The 13,124-nt window shown below is 45.5% G+C and overlaps 1 long non-coding RNA gene across 2 annotated transcripts; it reads left to right on the forward strand.

The window, feature by feature from the left end:
* Nucleotides 1-2,518: 2,518 nt before the first annotated feature.
* Nucleotides 2,519-6,966, forward strand: LOC138112271 (uncharacterized). 2 transcript variants are annotated; one of them, XR_011151631.1, is made up of 4 exons: nucleotides 2,519-2,793; nucleotides 2,947-3,043; nucleotides 3,614-3,650; nucleotides 4,448-6,966. It is a non-coding gene; the product is annotated as an uncharacterized lncRNA (long non-coding RNA). The 2 variants fall into 2 exon arrangements; XR_011151630.1 differs by lacking the exon at nucleotides 3,614-3,650 and having other exon boundaries at nucleotides 2,550-2,793.
* The last annotated feature ends 6,158 nt before the right edge of the window (nucleotides 6,967-13,124 follow it).

Genomic DNA, 13,124 nt, shown 5'->3' on the forward strand with positions numbered 1-13,124 from the left:
TCGATCCAGTGCCCTCACACCTCCATGCCCACACAACCCCTGTCCGCCACCTCTTGCCCTGACTGGGTCTTTTTGGCCACAGGGAGCAGCTGTGGAGAAGGTGACTTCCCAGAGCCCCTCCAAGGCTTTCAATTCCCCTTTCTTGCCACTGTTTTCATGCAGCACCACACGGGCTCTACCAGCAGAAACACCACAGTGTAAGTGCAGTTGTTCATCTTAGATAGAGTTGGTTTTTTCCTGAGGTCTCCTAACTGTTTATGCAGCCAGGAGGAGCCCACCAGCTGGAGAGCAGTTTTCCATGCTTTTTCAGTTCCCATTTTTATACTTTATTTTTTTTTTTACCCCTGTTATTGTTCTTTTGGCATTGAGACATTTCTAGCAGAATCTCCTATGTATCTGGGCAGAGTTTCCTCTTTTCCATTAACCTCATGGACTGTTTTGTTCTCTCAGGCACTCACACAGAAGGTAATTTCTGTGTTGGTAGGAATTCTCTGACTTTGCAGGTTCCAGTGGCCTGGGCAAGGGCAGTCCCACAGTGGGCAGGCACTGGGCCTCCTGCCCCACAGCCACAGGGCTCCACTTTCCCTCTCTCACATGACAGTCTGGGTCCCCCCAGCAGGCAAGGCTGTTAGTATAGAGGGCTGTGGGGAGGCCACTCCTGTCCTGAGGGGCTGAGGTGATGGCGGGAGGGCAGTGAGTGTCTCTGGGCTGAGGCAATGGCGGGAAGGCTGTGGGTGTCTCTGGGTGTCTCTGGGCTGAGGCGATGGCAGGAGGGCCGTGAGTGTCTCTGGGTGTCTCTGGGCTGAGGCGATGGCGGGAGGGCAGTGAGTGTCTCTGGGTGTCTCTGGGCTGAGGCGATGGCGGGAGGGCAGTGAGTGTCTCTGGGTGTCTCTGGGCTGAGGCGATGGCGGGAGGGCAGTGAGTGTCTCTGGGCTGAGGCGATGGCGGGAGGGCTGTGGGTGTCTCTGGGTGTCTCTGGGCTGAGGCGATGGCGGGAGGGCTGTGGGTGTCTCTGGGTGTCTCTGGGCTGAGGCGATGGCAGGAGGGCCGTGAGTGTCTCTGGGTGTCTCTGGGCTGAGGCGATGGCGGGAGGGCAGTGAGTGTCTCTGGGTGTCTCTGGGCTGAGGCGATGGCGGGAGGGCAGTGAGTGTCTCTGGGTGTCTCTGGGCTGAGGCGATGGCGGGAGGGCAGTGAGTGTCTCTGGGCTGAGGCGATGGCGGGAGGGCTGTGGGTGTCTCTGGGTGTCTCTGGGCTGAGGCGATGGCGGGAGGGCTGTGGGTGTCTCTGGGTGTCTCTGGGCTGAGGCGATGGCAGGAGGGCCGTGAGTGTCTCTGGGTGTCTCTGGGCTGAGGCGATGGCGGGAGGGCAGTGAGTGTCTCTGGGTGTCTCTGGGCTGAGGCGATGGCGGGAGGGCAGTGAGTGTCTCTGGGTGTCTCTGGGCTGAGGCGATGGCGGGAGGGCAGTGAGTGTCTCTGGGTGTCTCTGGGCTGAGGCGATGGCGGGAGGGCAGTGAGTGTCTCTGGGCTGAGGCGATGGCGGGAGGGCAGTGAGTGTCTCTGGGTGTCTCTGGGCTGAGGCGATGGCGGGAGGGCAGTGAGTGTCTCTGGGCTGAGGCGATGGGGGGAGGGCAGTGAGTGTCTCTGGGCTGAGGCGATGGCAGGAGGACTGTGGGTGTCTCTGGGCTGAGGCGATGGCAGGAGGGCTGTGGGTGTTTCTGGGTGTTTGTGGGCTGAGGCGATGGCAGGAGGGCTGAGGGCGTTTCTGGGCTGAGGTGATGTCAGGAGGCCTGTGAATATGTCTGGGCTGAGGCCATGACAGGAGGGCTGTGGGTGTCTCTGGGCTGCGATCACGGCTTGGAGCATGGTGCAGGTGCAGTTGGGCAGCTTTTGCTTTGTGGACATGGCTGCACAGGCCAGCCAATGTAGATTTGTGACTCTCCCCTGCCCTCCTTTCTGAAAGTGTTTGCTTTAAAGTCTCAACAAGACCTCAATTCAATTCCCTTAATGTGCTTTTGGCCATCTCCTATTCTCCAGCTCTTTGGAGGTTCTGGCCCCTGCACCTGTGTCAAGGCAGGCTGTGAGATGAGGCTGAACTTGCAATTCCCTCCCCCCTCCATGCTTCTCTTTGCGGGGGCCTCGCTGAGGAGCTGCAGGGTTGAACAGAGATAGAATAACACAAACTGGGGTTTTGGGTGCAAGAAACGGGGGTAAAAGGACTCCCAAACTTGCACATAAGTAAAACAGGTCATAATTCTGCCTTGGAAATGCCATGGTAGTCTCTGGAGAGATTCCTGAGCAGCAAGCTCTCACCTTGGAGCACAGTGCTGGGCTTTGCAAACCCCTGGTCTCTTTCTGCTTTGCAGCCTGTGGCAGCCAAATAAGAGCCTCAGTGGACAAAGCTTGTTGCTTTTAGCACAGGAAAATTCTAAGCTTAAACCAAAACATGTATAATAAATGTTAAGAGCACCAATTTCACTGCTTATGCCATCATAAAGAAACTACTAAAAGAAAGAAAAGCAGGAAAATGGCTTAGTTGCTCACTTAATTGTGGATGCTTGATTATGTCCTGCTGTGCTGATGATAAAGGCCTATTACCAAGGCTGAATCCCAATTAGATCAGGTATGTTCTATGTCATTATAGTCTCGAGCATCAGCTGTTTCAATAGTGCAACAAACTATTTGGGATAAGCAGCCCAGTTCTTTGAGGGTTTGCCCATGTAGAGGCATAGACTGTTGATTTGGCCACCACTTTTTGTCAGCAAGGCACACTTACATGGCTCTTGTGTATGCAAAGGTGTGGACAGATGGCTTGGAGATTATTAAGCTGGGTGAAAACTGGCTCTGTTTCCCCTTTTCCTGCTTCCTTCTCCTGGTCATTAGTCAAATGACTGAAATGTATGTTAAATAAATACCTATGAACCAGCTGTATCTTTCATTTGCTTCCTAGAAAGAAGAGAACAACACTCCTACTTGTTACTTTTGTGATGAAAATGGCAGGACAGCTATGGATCTGCAGCAAACTCCAAGCTGTGTGGCAGCTACAGGTAAGCTCAGAAATTAAGCTGTTACTATGAAAAGCACAAAGCTTGGAAGCAATTTATTCCTAGTGTTGTTTGCTCCTCATGTTGACTACTGGAAAGTAAATTCAGTTTAATGCTGTGCTCAGATACAGTCTTTTCCATAGACTAAGTGTTCTGCAGGTTCACTGAATAGAATGGAGTCTGTGTTTTGGAGGTATGAGGAGGCTGGATGAGCAGGTGTGGGAGCTGGAGTTAGGAGGCTCTGCCACCCTGGAAAGCATTGGAGCTTGGGTTATACTTATGAGATGCTAGGCTTGAAAGAAGTTCTCAGTGTGCCTTGCCTTTCCTTTCCAGCAGATGGGACTTGAAGTCTAAGGCCTTGGATTATTAATTCCTGCTCTTTGTTGTTCCAAAGAAATGGTGGTCCTCCTGTAGCCTTTGCAGTGAGTCTGAGAGAGCACAGGCCTGTTCTAGGCCCAAATAAGGACATAGTCGTTGAGTATTAATGTCTAATTATTAAAGCTGATTTTCAGAGTGAGCCTTTCTTTTAATATGAAATATATATTTATGTGCTTTTCTGAACTGTTGTCTCAGACTTTGCACAGATTCCAGAAGACTGTATTGAATGTTGGTAAGTACATACTAAAGAGGATGTGGTTAAGTTCATATTTTGAAATAGCTTTTCCACCACAAGGATTAGTATCTACTGCCTTCCTTTTAATTTATGACTTTTATTTTTAGTATCAACTTCTGACAGTGTCTGTGGAATATATTTGTAAATATATTTGCCAAAGCTATACGTTGGATGATTCCTCTGTTTCTAGCGTATCTGAAATGACCACATACAGAATGTAATTAAAAATTAACATGATACACGACTTGCATGCTCCTATCAGCTTTTAAGCATCATACTAGGAAATACTTTTTTCAGTTTTATTATGTCTTTTATTTAAATTATTAATAAATTACTAATTAGTATTTTTTAAAAATTATTCTTTAAATTGACATGAGGAAAATAAGCATATGTACTAAAGGGGACTGGCTAAAACTATTTGTTTTTGTTAGAATATTATGAAAGATTTTCACACTAGCAGCCATTACAAAACCCAACCAATCCAATAGCATGGGGAAGCCTGTGGTTTTCAAGTAGTTGGGGTGTGTGGAAAGGAAAAGATTATAGAAGAGGCTTGGGGGAAATAAATGAGGCGTGGAAAAGAGGTTGATTTTTCTGTATGGTGTATTGACTGGTTGACAATTTAGACCATATATATTTCTCTGTCCTCCTGTGACTGGTTAGGATTAAGCTAAAGATATCTTGGAAAAGAAGGAAGATGTCTTAGATTCCCAAACATGATGAGTTTCCTGCTGGTGATTATCATATACCTCCCTTTGTAGAGTGCTAAGTCTTTGATTTAATTCCCTCTGCAGAGAAATGGAACATGGCTGAAGCAGAGATTTACGCTATGGCCGCTTTCAGAAGGTCCATGAGCTTTCAGCAATGCCCTACACAAACACAACACAAATGCTAACGTGTTTCTTGAGATAGTGCTTCACCAGTGTAATGTTAATTTCTGAACTTGTATCATTACTGAAAACACTTGGAAAAAAAATCTTTTTCTGTAAGTTTTCTGCTGATGATTTTAGCTGAATCTGCTTTACCATACAAGCACGTTCTTATTACACGCTCTGTGGAAGTAGAGCACTCCGTAATAATAAAAAAATAGCAGGACACAAGGGGATATCATACTGTCCTTTCCTTCTTCCTTTCATTTGATCTTTCTGCCATCTTGGTAGGAGGTCTCCTTTTTATGTGTATTTCTTAATACTTAGGAACTGAATGTAACTTCTGTCTGTTTATGGGTTTTGTGGCTTTTGGAAGATGACACTTTCCCGCTGCACTGAATCTTTTGCTATTCTGCATGAATGGTGTACACAGTGTTGGAGTATATATATTATTTTTCACCAGGAATAAGTTCTATTTCATGAAAGTGGAGAATTAGAGAGAAAATTTGCTGACTACTAGTGCAACTTAGGCAGATGTGTAACAGGACAGTACCATGATTATGTGCTTTGAAATATTTAATTTTCTCTCTATAACCCTCTTCTTAACTCTGCTAAAATTCAGCCTGTCAGTGTTGGTACTCTGTCTTGTTGTTAGCCCTTCCAAGTGTGTTTGGTAAACTGCTGAGCTGAGTGCATTTAGGAGGGTGGACACAACGATGGTGTCATTGCAGTCTGTGATAGAATGAAAATTGCTTTCGGAGCAGAATGCTCAGTGTTTCTATGGAGGCCCCTGTGGAATCAGGAGTGGGCAGATGCTCTAGTGGGCATGTACCCTACATCATGCTTTACGGATGCTCACATAGATGAGACTACCATAGTGTGAGGGTTACTGCTACAGGCAGCAGTCCCCTCCAGCGCTGTGAGCCCTGCTTTGTTTGGAAAGAGGTAGAAGAGAGGAGATGGAGATGCAGAATCTGCCATTCACTCCCAGGCTTTCCTGTCTTCAAGGAGCCGTCAGAGCAGCCCGTTACTTTCAGGTATTGCCAGTACACCAACCTTAGAGAAGGTGGGTGTCTCATTTGAAACACACCACTTTCTCTTTTCAAAGATCTCTCTCCAAGACTTGTGGACTCTATGCTTCTGTCCTCACCAAGGAACTGCAGAAATACCCAACTGTGCAACCCCCTTTTCCTCTCCATATTCTTGGGAGAATGATGGACAAGGAATTCCAATAAAGCTGCTCTTGTGCTTAGGTAGTCAGGCTGTACCTGTCCGGACGTATCTGTGAGACCAAAGAGCTAAATGAAGAGTCACACTCCTGGGACTGTTTCTCCCTGTTTACCTTTCAGCCTGGTAAGCTTATACTTGGAAGAGCCCTGCTTTTTCACTTGGAGACTGTGGTGTGCAGAATGGAAACTTTTAAATGTTAGAAGAGTCATTCCACAGACTTTCACTGAGCTATGAATCCCTTTCCCTAAGTCAAGAGGCTTCTCCCAATTCTTCTCTCTCTCCCCCAGCACAACAGAACTGTTTGCTTCAGTAAATCTCTTGACTGCATTGTCTGTTGTGTGGCCCCTACTGCACCACGCTGAAACTGTTCAAGATCTTCCATGAATATTCTTCATGCTGCTCACAACAGAGAAGTGATACTTATGGAGAAAATATTAAAGCAACTGAGGCTTATAGAGCACACTGAAGGAGCATTGCCAGCGCTGTCCTGGACCCCTAGATGGGATGTCCTAGAAGCTGCAGCTGCTTTCCCATCTTACCTTAACTCTCTGAACAAGGGTGGAGAGGAAGCAAGAAGAGAGAGACATTTCCGCAGCGATTGCAACATGTAGTGATAGGCAAATTCCCTCTCCCTGCCCTGTGACAAGCATGGTGTAGGTCATAAAGTGCTGCAATCCTTATCGGGGCTTTTCAGGCCGTTTTTAAAAATAATTTCATCTTTGCTGTCACGTCTTCCTCCCTCGCTGAACAGGGACTGACTAATTAGCAGTGGTTCAGTGGCAGATGCTATTGTGAAAAGGGTTTGATGGTGATCTAACTGGAAATAAAATTGTCTTAAAGGTCCAGGCAGACATTTTCTAACTTCTCTGTGATACAGGCTCTGTTGGCTGGTGCATGAAACCAGCCCACACGGTTGTGAAGGATGAACCCTTTTGCATGCAAATGGCTGGTCCTCTTCCAAGATGATACCTGTGGCCTGCTAGTTGCATCCTGCACTAGTCCTCACTGGTGTATTAAAAGCAACAATGGTCTTGACTGATCTACCTACTCACATTTTCTACCAGGAGAATAAAAGGCCAGAGTTGATGGTAGTTAGTTACCTGTGTCACTCCTCTAAATACAGTTAGAAGCAATGAACATTGGTTGTTCTCTTCTCAGTCTGAAATCACGTTAACATTAGTCATGTAAAAAGCTATACTGTTTTGAAATAAATATTTATCAACATATCCTATTGTGGTTTATTTTTAGTCTGCTGATATGTTTGACTACTATCTCATATGACCATGACATTTGTAAACAGCAGGGAGGGTGTGTCACTGCCCTTTAGGTTGGTATTTTTGTGGTAATCGTTATCAGATCATGATATTCACATATCAAGCCCTAAACTCTAATATTAACAATGCAGACAGGAGAGCTATAGCTTGAGTTCTTGTGGTTATCTGCTCTTCCAGTTGTTTTTAGTTTGTTTTGCAGAGGACTGATTCAAGTGTGTAAATGTAGAGGACTAATGCCATTTGAGTTGCCTGAACTTCAGCTATTGCTATAGAGGAGCAGTGGCCTCCCAAGTGCCCTGTGCCATGGTCTTAGCCCAGTGAAGGTTTTGTAGATGCCCAAAAGTGGCCAAATTGTGTTGGACAACTTGTGAGGCAACTGTCCCTCACCCTAGGTTTCTGCCAGCTGTTTCCCGTGGGTGTCACCAGGGAGATACCTTCAGCACCCAGCCATCTGCTGACACCTTGTGAGGAGATCCTCATGCCTCCCACTGAACAGGCACAGGCTCAATCCTCTCAGCTACTCCCCAGCTACTGCATCACTCTCTGCAAGCTTGGTGATTTGGGCGTTCCACAGAGAATGATGTACATAGGGGGTTTTTTTCCTCCCTGTGATACTATTTGGGAAAGCTTCCTCACATGTATGAGAAAATACAGCGGTCTTGCCAGCAGAAGTAGGGAAAAGCCTAAAAGTGTTAGGTTAAAACTGCCATGCTTTAATTTGGCTTTTTATGCATAACTGAAATGTATCTGTGTAAGTCAGCTGTACCCGTTGGTTGGAGGCCCCTAGAGATCTCCTGCAGAAGATCAGGGAGCAGTCTGGAGGGGCATGGGCTGCAGCAGTGGTGGGCTGTGGCAGGCCACTGTGAGACCTAAGAAAGCAGCTTGGCCTCTTGCATCCCTCTTTGTTTCTGATGATAAACTGTAGAAAGAGGTTTGCTGCGGTACTTTGTTGTACTGAACTGGTTTTCTCCATAGTAACTTCTGCAGCTGTCACAGGAGCAGAATGAGCTTTGAGACTGGGGGATGTGTCCTCCTCTATCCGAGGTGATGTTCAGGAGTTAGGCTGGAAGATTTCAAACATCAAACAAGAGGCTGAGGCCACCACTGGGGATATTTGTGCAGTCATCTCACAGCACTGGACATAATGTGAAATTCTGTCAGGCCTCTCTGAAGGACACAGGTCTGGCAGTGCAGCATGGGCATCTCATCTTAGGTACTTCTCACCAGTTGTACCCTCTCAGGAGAGGGACAAGATCTGCCTTGGTGGAGCATGCCCTATGTATGGGACTGCTGCCTTCTGTTTGTGCCACTGCTCACATATGCTATTGCTGGCACATCCTTCCAGGATGCAGAGGGATGTAAAACTGCAGGCCTGATCCATGCATGGCCAGGCTGCCCAGGAAACAAGTTTAACTGACCATGGGTAGTGTTTTTAAAATAAATCAAGGGATCTGTCCCCACTCATCTCTATTTTCATCCTGCCACAGATTGCTGAACACCTTCTCAGCTTGTGTGAGCACCCAGATGTGTCATCCAGACTGTGCTGTGTCAGAGCAAGTGCTTTCTGTACTTTTTCTAGCCTGGCTGATTTTGGCAAAAATCTGCACATCCACTGGTGCAGGGAGGTTTAAGTTCCTAAATCCCTTTATCTGCTTCAAAAAATCATAAGCTGCAGAAATAGAGAACACAGTAGATGCAACTGCCAGTTATGGAGTTGAGAATGAATGAAAAAAACCCAAAGAAATGTCAATCATTGAGACAGTCAATCAGTTTGTTGCCTAGGAGAGGAGGATTTTTGGGATGCCAGAGATCCTGCTGCATTAAGGATATGCAATGATAGACCAGCAAGGCAAAAGAGAGCTAGAGGTCCTCGACACTGTGTTGTATTGATGGTTTGGTTCAGACCTCAGCTGGGGTGAGTGGGTGGTGTCTGTCACCTTTGCTTGACAAACTCCTGGTCACCAAACAAGAGAGTGATTGTTGAAACCCTTCAAAATATTTTACAGGGCATGCATTTGCCCATATTTATTGCAATTTTTTAAAGCAGGAGTGCTTAGGTAGTCTCTATTATTTCAGGAGGGAGTTCCTCCAATGTTCCAGCCCATGTGAGATCGGGGAGCTGCTTGGAGGCACCTGTGCCAGCAGGGAGATGGGTGCTTGGCACACAGCCCAAATTTTCTTGGTTTATAGGGCATCCTGACCGGCCCTCCTGCAGTTCCAGCCAAGCTGAGAATGGCAGGAAAAGCCACACTTTGCTCCCTGAGGAATGGAGACTTTAAAATTCATAATGTCTGTGCCATTCTTCAGCTCTGCTTAGCTAAAGATAAATGCTAATTGCCAAAACCTTTCTCAATATGAATGGGCATACTTCAACTCCTGAAAAATGCACTTGCTGATTTAGTTAAAAAATAAACAAATCAATTCTTGGGCTTTTGAGCGTTTAAGTAAGTTCCTTAAGTAAGCAATAGATTTTTCAGAAGAAAAAACTTACTAGGAGGCAATCCAGTGGGTCCCATTAGGAATAGTAGGAGCACTAGGACATGCAGATTCAAATCTTAGTTTCGACAGCATTTCCCAGTATATTACTAGAAAAAAACAGCTAAATAGTTAAATAGTTTGTTAGACCAGAATTATCTTTCAGTGTGTTCACAGTACACTTTTCCAATAAACCCAAAATGATGACAGTTTTGTTAAAGCAGGAATAAAATCCACCTTGCTGATGGGGTAATGCGATAACTAACTAGATAGAATGTTTTTGTAGTGGTTTTGTACCAGTGAAAGGGCAGGTGCTGTGAGTTCACTGGTTGCCTGAAATCACAGAGGAGAATAGCACGTCTTGAAAAAGGCAATTGCTGAAATGACCCTGTGGTGCATCTGCATTGGTTGAGTGAAAGGATAATGCTGTCCTCATATTCTTCATATTTATATTATCTGTCCTCAGTGAACTGAGAGGGCTCATGGAGAGGCAGTGCCTGATAAGCGCTCCTGCTGTACAGTGAGATTTTGGTTGATGGAGGGGAGGTCCACTCTACCAGGATTAACTGGATACTGGAAGAAAAGAATAGGGAAGGTCCCAAAAAGAGGCACTACTTTTCAAATAATCAAACAAAAAGTCACCAAAGGATTTTGTTCAGTTTGAGGCAGCCATAGCATTTGTTTCACGGAAATCTCTGCAGTTGATCAAGACAGGCGATGACTAAGATTGTGCTCTGTTCATGAAAGCACCTTCTTCCAGAGACCACTGCCTGCTCCTGATCTGCTGCTAATTAGTCTCCACCCTGTGATACTGAGTCATTATATTCTTTGCCCTTTTCCATAGCTGTTTTTTGGTGTGGAAATTGAGACAAATATTGCTCCCCTGCTGGAAATCATCGTCATGTCATCAAATTTATCAGTACCTGTAAGCCCAAACAAAAAAGGAATAGATTTTCTTTTTGGCCAGTGATATCTGACAGGAATGTTTTGAAGTTCAGACATGTAATGTGTTACGGTGATTCACCATAGATAGAATCTGGCTAGTTTCTGTAATGTCACAAATTCTTTTATTTGTTAAAACATCAAAGCTATTAATCAGCCTTTAAAGCTACTGTCAGGAAAAGATGGAGGGATTCCACACTCAAGGCCCTTCAGTGCTTCTCTCAGCAGCAGGTGCCTGTGTTTGTGCTTTCCTGTAGCCTACCATGAGGTGTATTGCCTCCAGCCATGACTTCCCAATCTATAAGAAGATTGTGCAGCAAGTTGCCCTGCAACTTTCTTGCATCCTCTTGTTCCATGTATCACTGTATAGAATGCCTCCTGCCTCATAGGTCAAGTTCTGTTTTGGTCTGTTTTCTTGGTGGAGGAAGAATGGGACAAGTTTCCAGGGTCACCAGTGTCTTTCCCTGGTATGACTGACTTCCTTGATTTGCTACCACTGGGCTATTCTTGACAATTTTTCTTGTTTCTCTGCTGAACTGTGCTCAACCAGGTCTGGTTCAGACATGGTACAGTGACTCAGATGGACAGAAGAGAGACTCTCAGGACTTATGGAAGCAACTGGCTTTAGATGACTGAGTTGGAAAGTTGCTTAGTGGGTTGCATAGTAGGTTTCTGTAGCAGATGCACAAGCATCCCATTATGCCTTAACCTCTGAAGTGGGACAAGAGCTCCTGGCTGTGTTCACTGTGATGGCAGCTGCAAAGCTGTGGTGGGTATGCCTAGGCAACAGAAGCAATAATGGGTCATTAAAAACTTTAATTAACAAGTAACACAGATAACAGTTTCCTAAGAATCCATGTCCCGTACTGTATTCCTCCTTCCCCAGCTTTCTCTGAATCCTGTGTCTGCTGGTTTTTTTCTTCAGCACTTTGGGCCTAGGTAGCATCTTACCTTTACAAATGGGCTTGTCAGTTGAAAAATGTAATTTGCCTGGATGGCATGTATGTACCTTTGTTTTGGCAGCTGGGAATCCCACGATGCCATACCTCTTCAACTCTTGGTGGGGAATCAAAAATACCTTAACATGTCTGGGCAGTGTAAGAAGTGTAAGGGTGCTTTCCTAGCGGGCTGGGAGGAGTCTGCTGAGTCCTCTGCACAATAGCAAATTCCATTTTTTTTCTTTGTTGTGTTTCTGTGGGAATTAGGATGGCTGTGCTGTTCTGGTAGAAGCAATTCCACCCAGTACATGTGGTGGACTATATCTAGAAATGCCACATAAATGTCCACAACTGCCTGTGACTAATTTGATGAAAGGATAAGAAGATCATGGTAAAATGATTTCTCTGTGGCACAGCAATTATAAGAGTTGGAGTAGACTGAGCCTCAAGTAGCACTCCAAAGACTGGTGGCTTTTTCTACTTTCTCCACATCCTTTTCTTAATAAGCATCTGTTGCAATGAAATCAAGGATGCAGGAAGAAGAGAAGAAACTTTGGCACTTGTGTGAAATGATAAAATAAAGGCAGCTTTTTTCAAAGATGCTTCATGAAATGGTTCTATGGTAACACCAAGAGTTACGAAAGGGGCAAATCTTCACCACTAAATATTTGTTCCTTTTACAGTGAGCCTTGACAAAACTCAATTCTTCTCTGACCTTACAGAACTTAATTTACAGTATCAGTAGTTTCCTGCCATGACTCAGTGGCTGGAACAGTAATATCTGACTGTCGTTTTTTTCCTCTCTATTTCCAGATCTCTTTTGAAGCTTCTCAGAGTGGGCGGGGAGAGACAAGTGACAGATATAGTCTTGGTTTTTGCCCTTCCTCTTGCACCCCCCTTCTTTTTTTTTTTTTTTCCTAAACAACCTTCTCCTGCATCTTCTGTTCCTTTCAGTCCTCTTATCCATTGGGTTTCCTTTTCATACATGTCCTGGACCAAATCTTACTTTCCTTTTCATTCCTTCTGGTAGTGTCTATGCCTGCTGATAATGCCTGGGAAATACTGAGATCATTCCCCTGCTGTTTTTTTTCCCTCAGTGGTAATTTTCTACTCCAGATCAAACCTCTCAATATCCTCCCTTCCTCTGCAGTTATCTTGCTGAGCCTGCACTGCCATAAGAAACTGCTACGAGCAGAGTGATTGAGTTTTGTATAGTCTGGGCTGGATACAGTCTATGAATAAGGTTGGAATAAAAGTTGGCCAGAAGATTGGATGCAACCTGGCCTTTGTCTTTGGGTCCTCCACAGCTGGAATAATGAGTGATAATGGAGTAAGACAATGGCAAGCCCTACTTGTGTGGAAATGGTCTGAATTCTGCCCCCTAGCCTTGCTATCACAAGATTCTCCTGCCTCAAGGCTAAGAAGCAGTAGTTGATGTTTACTCCTGTCAATTGTCAGCAAGTCCTGAGCTCTTCCCTGGAGCTTAGAGTGAAATCCTCCTGCTGCTGCAGCCTCCAGTCTAGCGATGGCTGGCCGAGCAGGAAGCTCTGGCTCAGGGTTGGGGCAGCTGGGAACAAGGAGGGTGTTTCATCATGCCACAGGGACAGTCCTTGGGACTTGGGACTTCAGTAGGGACTCCCTACTGAAGGAGAAAAATCTATGTGTAGTCTTGACTGTGCCTTCTGACCCTATGTAGCCTTTTGGTCTGGACAACAGAGCAAAATTACCTCCTTGTCAAAGTTA

The sequence above is a fragment of the Aphelocoma coerulescens genome, chromosome 6 (genome assembly GCF_041296385.1).
Source record: "Aphelocoma coerulescens isolate FSJ_1873_10779 chromosome 6, UR_Acoe_1.0, whole genome shotgun sequence".
NCBI classification, from domain to species: domain Eukaryota; kingdom Metazoa; phylum Chordata; class Aves; order Passeriformes; family Corvidae; genus Aphelocoma; species Aphelocoma coerulescens.